The sequence below is a fragment of the Anas platyrhynchos genome, chromosome 2, assembly GCF_047663525.1.
Source record: "Anas platyrhynchos isolate ZD024472 breed Pekin duck chromosome 2, IASCAAS_PekinDuck_T2T, whole genome shotgun sequence".
Lineage (NCBI taxonomy): Eukaryota > Metazoa > Chordata > Aves > Anseriformes > Anatidae > Anas > Anas platyrhynchos.
The window spans coordinates 143,470,615-143,484,266 of record NC_092588.1 but is presented as its reverse complement, the minus strand read 5'-3'; the positions used below and the strand labels follow the sequence as shown (position 1 = coordinate 143,484,266).

The window sequence follows — 13,652 nt, the reverse complement described above, 5'->3', positions numbered from 1 at the left end:
AGTATAAGGCAGCAGAAGTTCAGGTCTGACATCTGTGTTATTGAAATTGAATTTCTCAGCCATCTATGACTTGCTGCCAGCCTGCAGCATTTGGGGTGTTTCAGCTCTGTAGAAGACAAAATTGTTCAGAATTGCCTGCAAATGAGCACGTACCAGGCATCTTCCTGGGCATTTGGCTCTCTAGAAGGTCTACTAAATAATAATTCTCATAAAGGTGATTTATGAGCTGTAGATTCTGCAAAATATGCTTGTTTGAAGGATGATATTAAATCAGAACATCAAAAAGATGTTGAATGCTGAAGGGAGTCTCTTCACTGGCTGCCATGTCAACCTGCTTATTCTCTGCTGACCAGGATAGTAAGTCTCATAGGAAACACAAGATGTAGGTATCCTGCCTCATCTTCTAATCCTCTGCCAAATCAATTAGCTCTTCTTAAGGATGGGAATTTCAACTGCAGTATGGGGAGATACTGTGGGAGGTATAATGTAAGCTGAGCGGGGTCTTGGCTTTGCAAAACCTCACTACTACCGCAGAGCCACCTGCAGAGCGTAGTAGGAGCACTGCGACTTGTGCAGGCACTGGGCCAGCCTGACTCCTAGCTCCCAAATTTGATTCTTCAAAGGAAAATCTGAGTAGCTCGGGTACTTCAAGAAAAAAAAATCTGCTTTATTGGGAAGCTGCATTTTGGCGAGATGAGCATGACTGATGAGCTCACCTTGGTGTGCTGTGCCACAGCGTTTGAGGCTGAATGAAAATCCATCTCTCTGGCTGTGTGGTTGTTCCAGCCTGTTGTCCTTTAGTGTAATGGCTGGAAGTTCAAAGGAAACCTTTGAACCTCAAGCCTGTACACTCTCAAAATGCATGTGCTGGGCCACCTTCTGGGGTTTGTTCACGGATCCCAGAGGTTGAGTGAGGAACCTGATGTTAACCTCCTTCCAGGTCCTGGCACTGCAATGAACTCTGCAAGGTTAAAATAGCATCAGCAGTATTTCCAGACACATTGCAGCTTCCAAGGATCAGGAACGTTTGGGCTCATGAGCAAGTCTCTTCTGCTGTAGCCACACACTTGCAGCTGTCACTTCTCCTTAGGGGATACTCCAAGGAAGCTGGTGGCACAGGCTCTCTGTGCTGCACACACACGAGTTTAAAAGAACCTGCATTCTGATGCAGGTGGCTTTTTCAACCTGGAGTTGTGTCAAACAGTCTGAATCTGAAAACAGTGGAGGTGCATTAGGAGAAAACAAAGGAATTTTATCATGGAAACCTAAAAAAGAAAGGCAAAGAAATTCAAAGTGCAGCAGTCCCTGTGGCCGTGTCAGCTAACCTGGAGACCTGGAGATGGTTACTTGCACAGGCTCAGGACCCAAGGGGCACAACGTCATGATGGAGCAGGAACAGCAGCACCCTGGCTACCTTCAGGGCCATGAAGTAAATGCTATGGCTTTCTCAGAGAGCAACACCGAGGTAGATCAGTTGCTGTTACCTGCAGCAGTCGTATTTGCAGTCATGGTCTCTGGCTTGAAGTCTGAGTGGGGAAAAGAAGGTTAAATTTAGTATATTCATGAGACCCTGAGAAGAAGAGAGGAAGAAGGGGGTTAATTCATCCCTGATTTATACCTTTTGCAGCTTAATGCATTGCATATTGGTGTTAGGGCTCAACAGGGCTATGCTTTTCCGCAGGGACAACTTGCATAATAAGGTTAAACATCTGGATATGTGTGGGAACAGCAGGTTCAGTACATACAAGGTGGGGTAAAGCCAGAGCTACTTAGAAATACTACATGCTGAGCCCAGTACTCGCCTTGTTTAGCTTTGTGTTTGAAGTCAGCACATGGTCTGTGCTCCAGCCCATTCCAGCAAGCTTCCCACTTGTTCCCAGTTGCCTTCCTGAAACCAATTTGTGTGGCAGAAGTAACACAGCCAAAGTGCACAAATACCATCTGGGCTGGGCAGTCTGGTTTAAAGATTTCAGTCACCGGGGCTTCCCAGGGGGACTTTTCAGGTACTGCATTAACACAGCATGTGGGGACAGATTAGGAAAACTCAGGTCTGCCTTAAATCCATCCTCTAGGTCTTTGCAGGAAGCTCGGAAGCTCTCTTCCTAATGGTGCCAGGGGGACAGCTGGAGGAGGCTCCACCGTGTCCCCTTTTCAGGCTGATCTCAATGAAGCTTTGTGGTCCCACCGATGCCAACGTGAGAACATTTCCTCTGAAGTCATTTGTGTAAACAGCACAGGGATGGACTGAGAGCATTCAGCTTTGTCCCACATGACGGGGACAGTAGCTCGACTGTTGATTTATTTAAAAGGAAAAACAACAACAAAAAGCATTGCCAGGAAGTTGTATGACTGTCAGGAAACACTCGCCAAAGGGACTGTGTTTAGCAGCGTATGCAAAGCCAGCAAGCAAATCCACTGCTTTATAAAGTAACGCTTTTTATTTATATTTTTGACAACATATTAAACTAATCTGTTAAGGATGTTAACTCTGTTCCAAATCCCTTTTTACCTTCTTTAAACGTTATTAAGCATGGAGTATTTCTTTAGGACACATTGCACAAATGGCTGTAATAGGGAATTTATTTTCATGCTTATGTGTTCCCTTTTTGTCATTAACATTCTTTCCACTGTACCATGGCCAGGAATGGGTGCCAGGTCCTGAAGTTTTTTCTGCATCATGTGGAAGCTCTTCTAATCGGCTGGTGTTCTGTGATACAGTGGGAAAGTGCAGAGATTTTGAGCTGAGACATTTTCATACAAGCCTATTGCATCTTCCTATAACGCTGGAGCTCCCCTAGAAACCCTAGCTCTGAAGATTTCCTGCCCCCAAATCTCTTTCTACCCTCTAAGAGGAGAGGTGGGAAAAATGTCCTGTAATGCCATGAACATGGGTATTTTTCAGAGCAGGATGGAAAATGGAAAACGAAATTCATCAATGCTTTCTTCAGCAAATAACATGCCTATTCAGGGCCAAGGCGTTTATTCTATGGGTTATATGCATTTAGTTGTTGTTGTTCAAGGAAGGGTGAGTTCCCCTCAAAGTAAGGTGCTTTCTGGAAAGGGGAAATAGCCCTTGGGAAAACAAACAGACCAACAAACCAACACAACAGCCAACCAAGCAAATAAAAAACACACTTCCAAATGAGAATATAGAGGTGGAGTGAAAGTGTTCAACTCTGCTGAGCATCACCTCCTGTTGCCAGCCCCTCGGATGGGAGCAGAGGTTCCTGCTCCATGCACAGCCCCATCCTCTTCTCACGGAGGTCTGTGGGAGGTGAAGAAGCAGCACTCAAATGATGGCAGCTGGCTCACAGAGCAAAATGAGGCCAGCCACGGGACTGTGGTGCTGGGTGCCTTCCTGCAAGCTCTCTTTCCCTTGCCTCAGCAGCTGTGCATCCAGTGCTGCATTGCATGCAGGCTGCAATGAAAGGTGTAGTGCGTGGCTTTGTCCTGCTGCACCCTAGCTCAGGGTGGGCTGGTGGTGACACCCAGCCCTCATGCCAGCTCTAATTGCCATCCCCCCAGATCCTATCCATTTGGATCATATCCATATCATGTCCCTGTAAACCCTATTAAAAAGAAGGGTAGAATTCCCATTCTCCCGCCCTCATTTGTCTGTGCTTTACCTCATCTCTTGAAGAGTTTGTCTATTTGGGGGTCCAGTCTGGTGAAACACCTTCCTACATATTTTTATCTCTTGGGAAAGTGAACACAAGCTTAACCATATGCTTTGCTGTCTCAGGGTCTTTTTGGTGTATGTTACAAACTGGTGCCCACCCCCACCACTAATTGACTCGAAGGTAAGGTACTGAAACTGAGAACTGGAGGAAGCTCCTATTTCAATGTCCGATACAAACTGGCATGTCACTAAGCTTCTATAAACACAGGATTCGGCCGAGATTACATCAGCACAAACCAGCTCAAAGTGTTCATCTGAGAGGAGACTATTGCGTTTCATTAAGAACGGGAACTGTAATTTCACAGCTCTAGTTCCCATAAAATAATAAAAGCAGTGAGCGAAGAATGGACGTTTTTGTTGAAAATTAGATGTGTCAAGAGATGAAAAATCTTGGCTCCAAAAATGGTAGGAAGGTGTGCACGGTAGTTCAGTACTTAAGATATTCACTAAATAGACACATTTCTGTAGTATATGGCAGAACTTTCCTGTTATTTTAGCTATTAATCCAGACACTGCTTATTTACTCCTAGTCCACATTTGCCCAAAGTTGTGTTGCTTTAATACCTTGTTGAAATGTTCTAGTTAAACATAATTTCTAAATGGGTCCTATTATTCATATAATGATTGGGAAATTACTCATTTATTGATCTGGAAATTTAGCTTCTCCTTTGCACACAGTCGGGGATTTTTCTGTGTGAGCACTGCTGCCTTGGGGAGATGCATGACTCTTCTTGTGACTACCCCTTCTTTGTCAGAATGTTTTTATTGTATTATTATTATTATTATTATTATTATTATTATTATTATTATTATTATTATTTCATATATATTTAATTTATATATTTTTATATATATTTAAGTTAATGATTGTATATTATTAATAATAATTATTATTATATTATAATAATAATAATTTAATTATTAATTTAATTATTTTATTTATTTTCCAGAAAAAATGTCTTCAAGCACATGAGCAGCCAGCAGTCTGGGGCCTGGACCTGCTGCCAAAGAACTGCAGACAGTAAAATCACAGCCTGTGAGTGGAGAAAGTTGCAAAATCTGGGGCCAAATGGACCAACATGTCCACATTCTCAGTAAGTGAGGTTTTGTTAGCTATTAAACCATGTGTCCGAGGTGGGCTTGCCAAACCAAGTACTACAGATTGGTCTAAACAACTGTCTAGTTTTCATCACTGTTTAATACTTCCTTGAGATCTGACACCTGCAAGTTTAATAGTCGTGATTCTCCACCTTAGCAATGCTGCTCTCCATCCTGACGCAACCTCACTCCTCTCAGAGCCAGTTGGTCACCCTTTACCTTTGGATGGAGTCTCCAGAGAGGTGAGCCTCACAAAAGGAAATTAAGAAAATTTCCCCCTAAATCCCATCCATAACCTGCCTAAATCTCCTTGGAGAGATGACTCACGCTGTGAAGTACTCTAGGAGCTTGCTCATCAGAAACACTGTTGGAAAATATGGTCTCGTGTTCCTGTGATGTTGTCTTTAGTTGCCAGGTCTGAGGGATTTCCAGAGCTTCAGAGGGTCACTGTTGCCTCACAGAGCAACAGAAAGGCTGCCCAGGACCTCGGTACATGAATATCACTGGTTACAATGGGAACTGTTTCATATGCCTGCATGGAGTGTCACGGGGACCTCTCCAGACCCTTCGTGCTCCTTGCTGCTCCGGTGGCTGTTTGCAATGCATCTGCCTCCAAGTGCAGAGCTGTGTGTGCTGGCAGGGGATGCAGCAGGGCTCAGGATCAGGATGAATACCACCCCTGGATCCCAACTTACTCCTTGCATAATGCAGTTTTAAAACCAGAAGGGGCTGATCTGCCAGTTCAGGCAGTGCACAAGTTGGTCAAAACTTGCAGATAACTGGTGATTGGCAGAGATTTCACGTGTGAGCTTCCCCTGCCTCTGGGCAGCACCCTTGGAAGGTTTCCTCCCCACGCCGTGGCACTGGTGATCCACCCTTTTCCTCACCGTGCTGGTGCGTGGCCCTGGGGTGCAATGACGAGGAGGAAAGAAGGGGAATGTGATACTCCCGAGGGTGCCCCATCAGAAGGGGCCCTGCATTATAAAGATCCTGCTTTTGAAACACAACAGCTCTGAAAGTGTCGGTTATTTAAATTGTTTGTGAGCCTAAAAACCGGGGTTTGGATGGTCTTTCACAGGCATGGCACTGTAGAGTGCTCCCAGCTCTATCATCCCCAGCTAGCACCTCCCAGCTGGGAGAAGGAGAGCTCCCGTGGTGACTTTTGGAGTGCCACAGGGTTGTAGCACAATGGGGTAAAGATGAGGTTCAGACAGCAAAGCCAAGCTTCCATGTGTAAAGCATGCTTTCCTTGCAGGGATCCCCTTTCTATTACTCATCCTAGTGACAATAATGTTGTGTAAAACCAGCCAGCCTTTGCCTGACACAACCTTCAGCAAAGCAGCATGCCCACCTTGCCTGGGGAAGAGAGGAGAAATGCTGCTGCGAGCTGAAATGCCCTGCTTGCCTCCTGAAGGCACTGCCAGAGCTCCCCATCATCGTTGCTGCCCCAGACCCAGCAGATGGCACTGCTGCCTGGGGTTTCTCCTGGTCCAAGGGCAGGATCTGCCTCCAGCACGCTCAGATGGGGAGGGAGAGGAGGAGAGGGCTGCAGGGCGAGCCTGGTGAGGCAGGGTGAGCTCTGCCAAAATCTCAGCATCACAGTATGGTGGAGGCTGAAAGGTAACTCTGGAGACTGCCCATCCCAAACCCTTGCACAAAGCAGGGTCAGCTAGAGAAGGTTTGCTTGGCACTGTGTCCAGCTGGGTTTTGAAGATCTCCAAGGATGGAGACTACACAACTTTTCTGGGCAGCCTGCACCAGTTTTTGACCACCATCACAGTCAAAAAAAATTTTTTTTTTTTTGTTTGTTTTTTTGTTTTTATATTAAATGGAATTTTTGGTATTCCAATTTATACCCATTGCCTCTTGTCCTGTCACTGGGCACCACTGAGAGAAGTCTGGTTCAGTCTTACTACTCCCATCAGGTATTTAAAAACATCAATAAGATCTTCCCTGAGTCTTTGCTGCCTGTTGGTATTTCTCCTTACTATCTTATGAAACAACAACAACATTTAATATATGCCCTATACAAGTCAGCAGGGTGCCACCTAGAGAGAATCTCACGGGGAGAAGCATTTCCATATTTCGTGCCTAACTATGGGACTGAGATCACAGCAAGATGCGTACTTCAGCACATGGTAGGTGTTTCTCTCTTTTAAATAGAGACAGCCAACTCCAAAATTTTGGATCAAACTATTCCCGACTTTGGGGGAGAGATTTCAAGCCCAGATCTCGGTCTCTTGAAGCTTCGCTGTTGATAGATGCAAAACATTGAAGACTTTTCTGGAACTTGGTCCAGGTGCAAAAGCTGTGTAACTGGTTGAGCTTTTTTTTTGCTAAAGCTTTTAGAAAGATTATCTGGCCTGTTCTATCCATATTGGACCCTTCCCATCATGATAACTGGCTCCTAATAGCAGGCTGGGTAAGGAGTTTCTACTTCCCTGGTGTTTTCTCTTGACAAGCATTGGCTCCTCCAGCCAGAGGTGTCTGCATGCCAAGCCACAATATTCCTCCCAGCGTGTTTTACATAGAGCTTTATTTATTTATTTCTGTGCTGCATCCTGCTAGCTTGCCAGTGGAAATCTGCCTGGGGGATTTGTTTCATGTCTCCCGCAATGGGACCTGGAAATCTGCCTTCTCAGCTTTACCAAAACTCTTCTGGCCAATATTAGGAGAGGATGCCAGAATATAGCAGCTCCTGTAGTGCATGGGAAATGCATCTCCCTTGCTGGCTAAAGACTTTTGCTCTTTGATGGTTCCTTTCTTCACCATCACCATCACAGCCACTTTCTCCTCTTCCCCCTCTTCTTCCTTCTCCACCTCTTTTCCCTTCTCCTCTTCCTCTTCCTCCCCTTCCTCCTCCTCCTCCTCTCCCATCTCTTCCTTCTCCTTTAGATCTGCAGTTAATAATGCATTTGTTTTCCAGAAGGCAAAGGAGTATCTTGCAGCCCTGCCAAGGAGCCTTATCTGCACACTACACCTGAAATTTAAGATTCCTCTGTAGTCATGGAGCAATATTTATCATGCCTTTTCACTGACCAGATTTACTAGTTCCAGCCCCCTAAATTCTTGCCTAACAGAAGTCTCGAAACCTATTTTGTTAATGATCAGTTTCATCCCTGCTTCCTAAGAACAGAGACAAAAGATCTTCCTTCAAAGTAACGTTTAAATCTAAGCATTAAACAAGTGATATCACAAGGCTTATATTGCTGCACTTGTTGAATCTAAACACAAGACTGTGTTGTTGAATGTATGAGTCCTTCAGATGTGTTGCATGTTGAGATAGAAAGGCAAGCTAAAATGCTGCCTGATGCAAACCTGGCTACGGTAAGCAGAAGGCTGTCAGATGATTGTAATGGCTCTTTGGTCCCAATTTAATTTATTTCAGTCCATGGGATTTTGCATTTTACTTTATGAGTTCCTAGATTTTGGCTTTCAGCACTTCATTCAAATCAACTGTCTACAAGGAAGCCTTCCTGGATATGCTCTTGGCTTTGGTTTAGAAAATTTCTTTACAGGAGCATCAGCCGTAAGTGAGTGTTGAGTCAAGTTTCAAAAATGCTGCTCCACACCAGAAAAGAAGAAAGATGTGGCAGTGGGTTTTGGAAGAGCTACAGTTTGGCTCTTCAGTATGACATCATGGGAAAGCATCACCACTGAGCTGTTGCCATGCCAAGAATACAGAAGATGCTGAAGATAATGAAGAGATTCCAAATGTCCTGAATGTTGTGTCACTGAAACAATCCTAATGTTTGCAATAAAAACTTACTGAAAACACTTAAAGAATAGTTCCATGTCCATTTCCCAGTTGCATCACATTGACTAACAGCCAAATCTGTAAGATCCTAAGCAGATTTCTCCAGCAGAAAGCTGGCCACATTACAGAAAAAGACAACTTGTCACGGGGAAAGAGCCTATTGTGTCAGTCTTGCACCAGAGGCATCCCGCTGCTCCTCTGAGCAGCAGAGATGGCAGAACGAAGAGACTTGTCCCGGCAGCAGCTGGCCATAAAAGCATGTAGATTTTGCTCCACATCCCTTCCTGCTTTCTCCTGATGGTGAATGCCAGCTGTGGAGAGGGGGTGGGCCAGGGGAGTGAGGCAGACGTCTCCCGTGGTTGGCAGGAAAGGTTGGAAAAGAGGATTAGAAATGGTTATTTGAATGCATGAGCCTGTTGACAGAGTCAGCGCTAAAGATCCCCCTTCTTGTTCATAGCACGCCCTAACCCAGCTGGAGCTGCAGCTTCCCAACCAGAGCTTTCATCACTCAGGCTCTTTAGACCAACCAAATTCACACTTGCCTGTGCTAAACTGCAGCCCTGAGCCCTGCAGGAGGGTGTGGGAGGAGTACCATTTCTACAGCCTTTTCCCAGGCTTTGTAAATCCAGTTGTGGCCCTGGGTGTAGCTGTACTTCTAGGCTGCAAATTAAATCTTCAAAAGAAGCTGGTGTGAGCTCGTACCTGTCCAGTCAGGCAGCTTGGAAAGCCACAGCACAGAAACATAAGCTGGTACAACAAGTAATCAGAGCACTTGGGTTTGCCTGAGTCATCGTCATACCTTCCTAATGAGCATCTTGGGGGCTCGGCTACCGGCAGGCAAACTCCTTTGGAAGTCGAGATCCCACAGTCCTAAACCGACTTGTGTGTATTTACCAGTTCTTCTCAGATCTTGAGGTGTGCAAATGCATGGGCAAGATCATCACCATCTTGGGGCAGGAGTGCATGAAAACACACAGGACTGACTTAATGGAGAGTCAGTAAGGAGAGGCTTCGGGCAAGGAATGCAGGGGGAGGCCCTCAGAGATGGCGCTGAGGTGCCTGAAGCACAATGCCGGGAGAATTGAGGTGGTTGGGTTGAAGCTCATGCTGCAGCAAACCCACTGAACCCCTGAATTTTATCTCCAGGTTGCTTGTTTTCCAATCTCATCACACAAGAAGGACAAGGAATAGAGACGTGAGAGCCCTGTTACCTCAGTACTGTGACAGGCCACTGAATTAGACCTCTTCCTCTGTCCAGTGACCTCCTGTCCTCCTCTGTCCAGTGACCCCTGTGGTATGCCCACCTACAGGAGCAGGAGGAAGGAAGAGGCTACAATGGGATGCTCTGGAAGACAGTCATTAGGGTTTTCTTGAGAGAGACAAAAACTCCTTCCTCCCTTGCTTGCCCTTGCTACCACAACTGCAATGGGGAGTAGCTCTTCCCGTGCCTTTCTGAGACAGGCACTAAATTCCTGCAGGGAAATAAGGAACATGATCAATCCCTCTGTTCAGGATTTTTATCATTTATCAGCCTTTGAGTTTTTGTGGGCTAATCTGCAGGAGCACCAAGGTTTTTCTACAGGCTGAGAATTATTGTTCAGAGACTTGACCCTGACTTTTCTGTCACAGATTCACAAGAGGTATCACAGAGTCACGCTATGGTTTGGGTTGGAAGGGACCTTTAAAAACCATCCAGTCCAACCCCTGTATAAGTGAGTTTTCAGGCACCTAAGCATTGCTTACAAAATCAGTGGATCTTTCCCTATTTTTGGCAGCCTTTGCCTATCTGTTTCCTTGAGCTGATATTAGACACTCATTTTTTTTAAGTGTCAGAAGCTCTAAATTAGGCTTACACAGGGCTGCAAAGCACCGATGTATCAGATGATCTTAGCTTCCAATGGCTGTAGCAGTAAATTAAGGTTGCTTAACTCCTTTAGGACTGAGCCCAAAGGCAAACACAGGCACACATGTACACAGCCTGTCAAGTCTGAGGCTTTAAGGCTCTGTGTGCAGCAATATGTGTGACCTCTTTCCTGCAGCTCCCCAACAGGCCGATGTAGGCCATACATGGGTCACGCCTGGCTCACGATGTTGATTAATCTCTTTAACATTACAAGACTCACACGTGTTCCTGACACGAGGATGAGATGTGGAAACACATTCCCATATACAGGTCAGCCTGAACGTGTCAGCTTGGTGAAAAACAGTTCTTTTCCCAGAGAGCCGAGCAGTGATGCAAGTCCATGTGCCGAGTCTTACATTTACAAACAACTGTCCCGTAGCTCCTTATGCATGAGAAACTGTTGTGTGGTCGTTTGGGGGCAGAGGGACACATGGGGGCAAAAGAGAAGTTTTGAAGGCAGCCGCTGGGCAGAGGCATCTCCTTGACGTTGTGAAATGATCCACATGCATAACCCCACTTGCACCTTTTTGCTCCTCAGTGCAGTCTGTTTCCTTAGGCTGAGCACTATTAATGCAGCCAGCCAATTTCCAATGTGCTGCTTTGTCTCTTTCTGTTGCCCTGCATTTGATAAACATGTGTGCCACGTGCCTAGAAGAGATAGGCAGAGCGTGTTTAGTTTGACCCCTCCATTCCTCTCCTCACGTTTACATGACATGGTGCTCCATGCACAGCGCTGCTTATCACCCACAGTCCAGTCCAACACATGCAGGATAAAATGAGAGAGAAGGAAGCAACTCCCAGACACAATGCTTATGATCTGGAAGCTGCATCACTTTAATGTGGCTTGTCATAGCACTGATAAAGGCTGGTGGATTGGAGATGGCTGCCTGTCAGACCAGTTTCTTATCACTGCGCTGCATTTTACAGGACCCAGAGTGTGACGCAAAGATACCCGAATGCAAAGTCAGCTCTAGTCGATCAAGCTGGAGCTGCTGGCACAGCCCCGGGGGGTGAGATAGAGGACGGTGGGTAGAGGCAGCACCTGGAACTGCTGTGCTGCATTTTTTGTGCTCCGGGGTCCTGGAACAACTATTGCTCCGTCACGATGCAGCACCTGGCCCAGGAGACAGCCTGGGCTTCAGCATCACTGGCTGAGTTTGCCCTACAAGAACTAGGAGCAGGGGAGAGAAGGGTTTCTGCAGGAGCCAGCCCAGCTGGATTAAAGCTGAACCTTTGTCAGGTTGTTCAGGTATATGTGCTCCGTGCTTCAGAAGCTTTACATTACCAGGGTGATGTCGGTCCTGTACTTCCCCAGCTGATGGGGACTTGGCTATAAATCAGTGTGTAGTTAGCATGATCTGACTTCAAAGCCCTGCATAAATGTTAGCTGGCAGCTCCCCGCCGTAGATGTTCATTATCTGAAATGGGGAGGGGGAAGGCATTTGCTTAATGTCTCCTGGTGAATCAGTGACAGAGCAAGGACATGTGCTGGGGGCCCTGGCTCCCCCAGATACCTCACTAGACCTCGTTGCCTCTCATGCTAATGGCTTCCATGCACAGCGAGCATTACCGAAAGCCCCGAGTGAGTGTGAGGAGGATGCCTGCTAGGAACCTTTGAAGAGCCTTGTAAAGACAGGACCCGCAGGAAATGCCTGAATGATGGTTTAAATGGCCATACTCACACGCACGTGAAGTTTGCTGGGTCCTCGTCACGCACATTATGCTAGCAGCATCCTTTGAAGAGAGGGCACTCGTGTACCCATTCGTGCAGCTACGTGTCTGAAATACACTTAGCCAGGTAAAGCCACTTGCCTGCATTTACCTCCAGATCAAAAGCTGTTCTGATATCTGGGTGTATTTGAATCACAATTAAACTCCTCACAGCTGTAGCAGCCTTTTCCATGCCAAACTTCGCACTCTGGTTTCAGGCAAGTGAGTAGGAGTTAGAAGGTGCTTGAAAGTATGGGACTTTTTAAAAGGAAAGATGAGTAAGTAGTGAACAGTTTTGGCTTGCAGATGTTTCAGTTCAGCTTAGGGGCAGACATTTAGGCCCTGGCATGCTTTCCTTAACAGTTTGAGCAACTGCAGTTCAGACACGTGCTGTTCCTCAACGCACGCTCCCCTATCTGCTCTCCTTCGCACACAGCAGCTGTGCATCTGTGAGAGGAGATGGTGTCAAATTAATAGCAAGTAATTGCTAAGAGCTGATGAATCTCAGATGAAAGGCGCCATCTAATTACAAACTTTTGTCATTGTTCTTTACTATGAAGCCATCAGTTAAAGGACTGTTGCCCCTATAAATTTTTGTTTATGAGATATTAAATTTCAGTTATTGCATCTTGCTAATGTTTCCCAATAATGTGCTGGTCTCAGGTTTTGTCTCTTTTCTTTCTTTCCTTCTTTCTTTCTTTGTCCTTTTTATCTAAATGAGCTTTTTTGCCTTGTCCGTTTGACAAAATCCCTCAGTGTCCCATACACGCTCTGTGACAAGCTACATGCATACCTGTACCAAAAGCTCTGTCTGAAAGTTGCCTGTGTATTCGCAGTCGTGCTTTATCTGAATTTGCAGCCATGTCTTAGCTCCAATTTCTTAACTGCCTTTCTGTAAACTGCAGTGCTTTTTTGAGGTAGATAACACTTGTGAAAGAACGTGGAAAAGTTCTTAGAAGTAAAAGCTGATGAAGTCCAGCAGTGAGCTGGTTGTGCATCTGTGTATGCCTGGGCATGTGTACATGCAATTACTACAATGCCAGGCTGCGGAGTGTAAATAAGAACCACAATAACAAAGCAGATATAAAATAAACAGCTCGAAAGATCAAAGAGAGAAACTCTCAATATATGTGAAACAGAATATCAGACATAGCACTAAATAGGATCAGACTGGAAACTTAAACCACTTCTGTGCCAAGTCCATGGCTGGATTAACTTCATGGAGTTTAGTGGTGAACCAGGGATGAGTTTGGCATGTGGTGAACTTTTTGTTCTTGGCTAAGTTATGACATAATGTTGAAATTATTGTTACTGAAGTATAGCTGCCTCAAATTAGCTCAGGCTCCAAGCAGGAGTTTGGTTGTTGTGAACTTAAACTGCATGCAAAGTTAACAGGGGCTAGTTTAGACAGTGATTGCTTGCAGTTGATTAAAGTAAGATAACCATCCTGCTGAAAACCATAACTGAATTTCCACAGCCATTCGCTCTCAGAAGGCTTCAATTAG

At 45.6% G+C, this 13,652-nt stretch overlaps 1 long non-coding RNA gene across 1 annotated transcript; it reads left to right on the top strand.

Annotated features, from left to right (window-relative positions):
• Window positions 1–451: 451 nt before the first annotated feature.
• Window positions 452–8,825, top strand: LOC140001623 (uncharacterized). Its single transcript, XR_011807066.1, has 3 exons — window positions 452–2,427; window positions 4,630–6,915; window positions 8,296–8,825. It is a non-coding gene; the product is annotated as an uncharacterized lncRNA (long non-coding RNA).
• The last annotated feature ends 4,827 nt before the right edge of the window (window positions 8,826–13,652 follow it).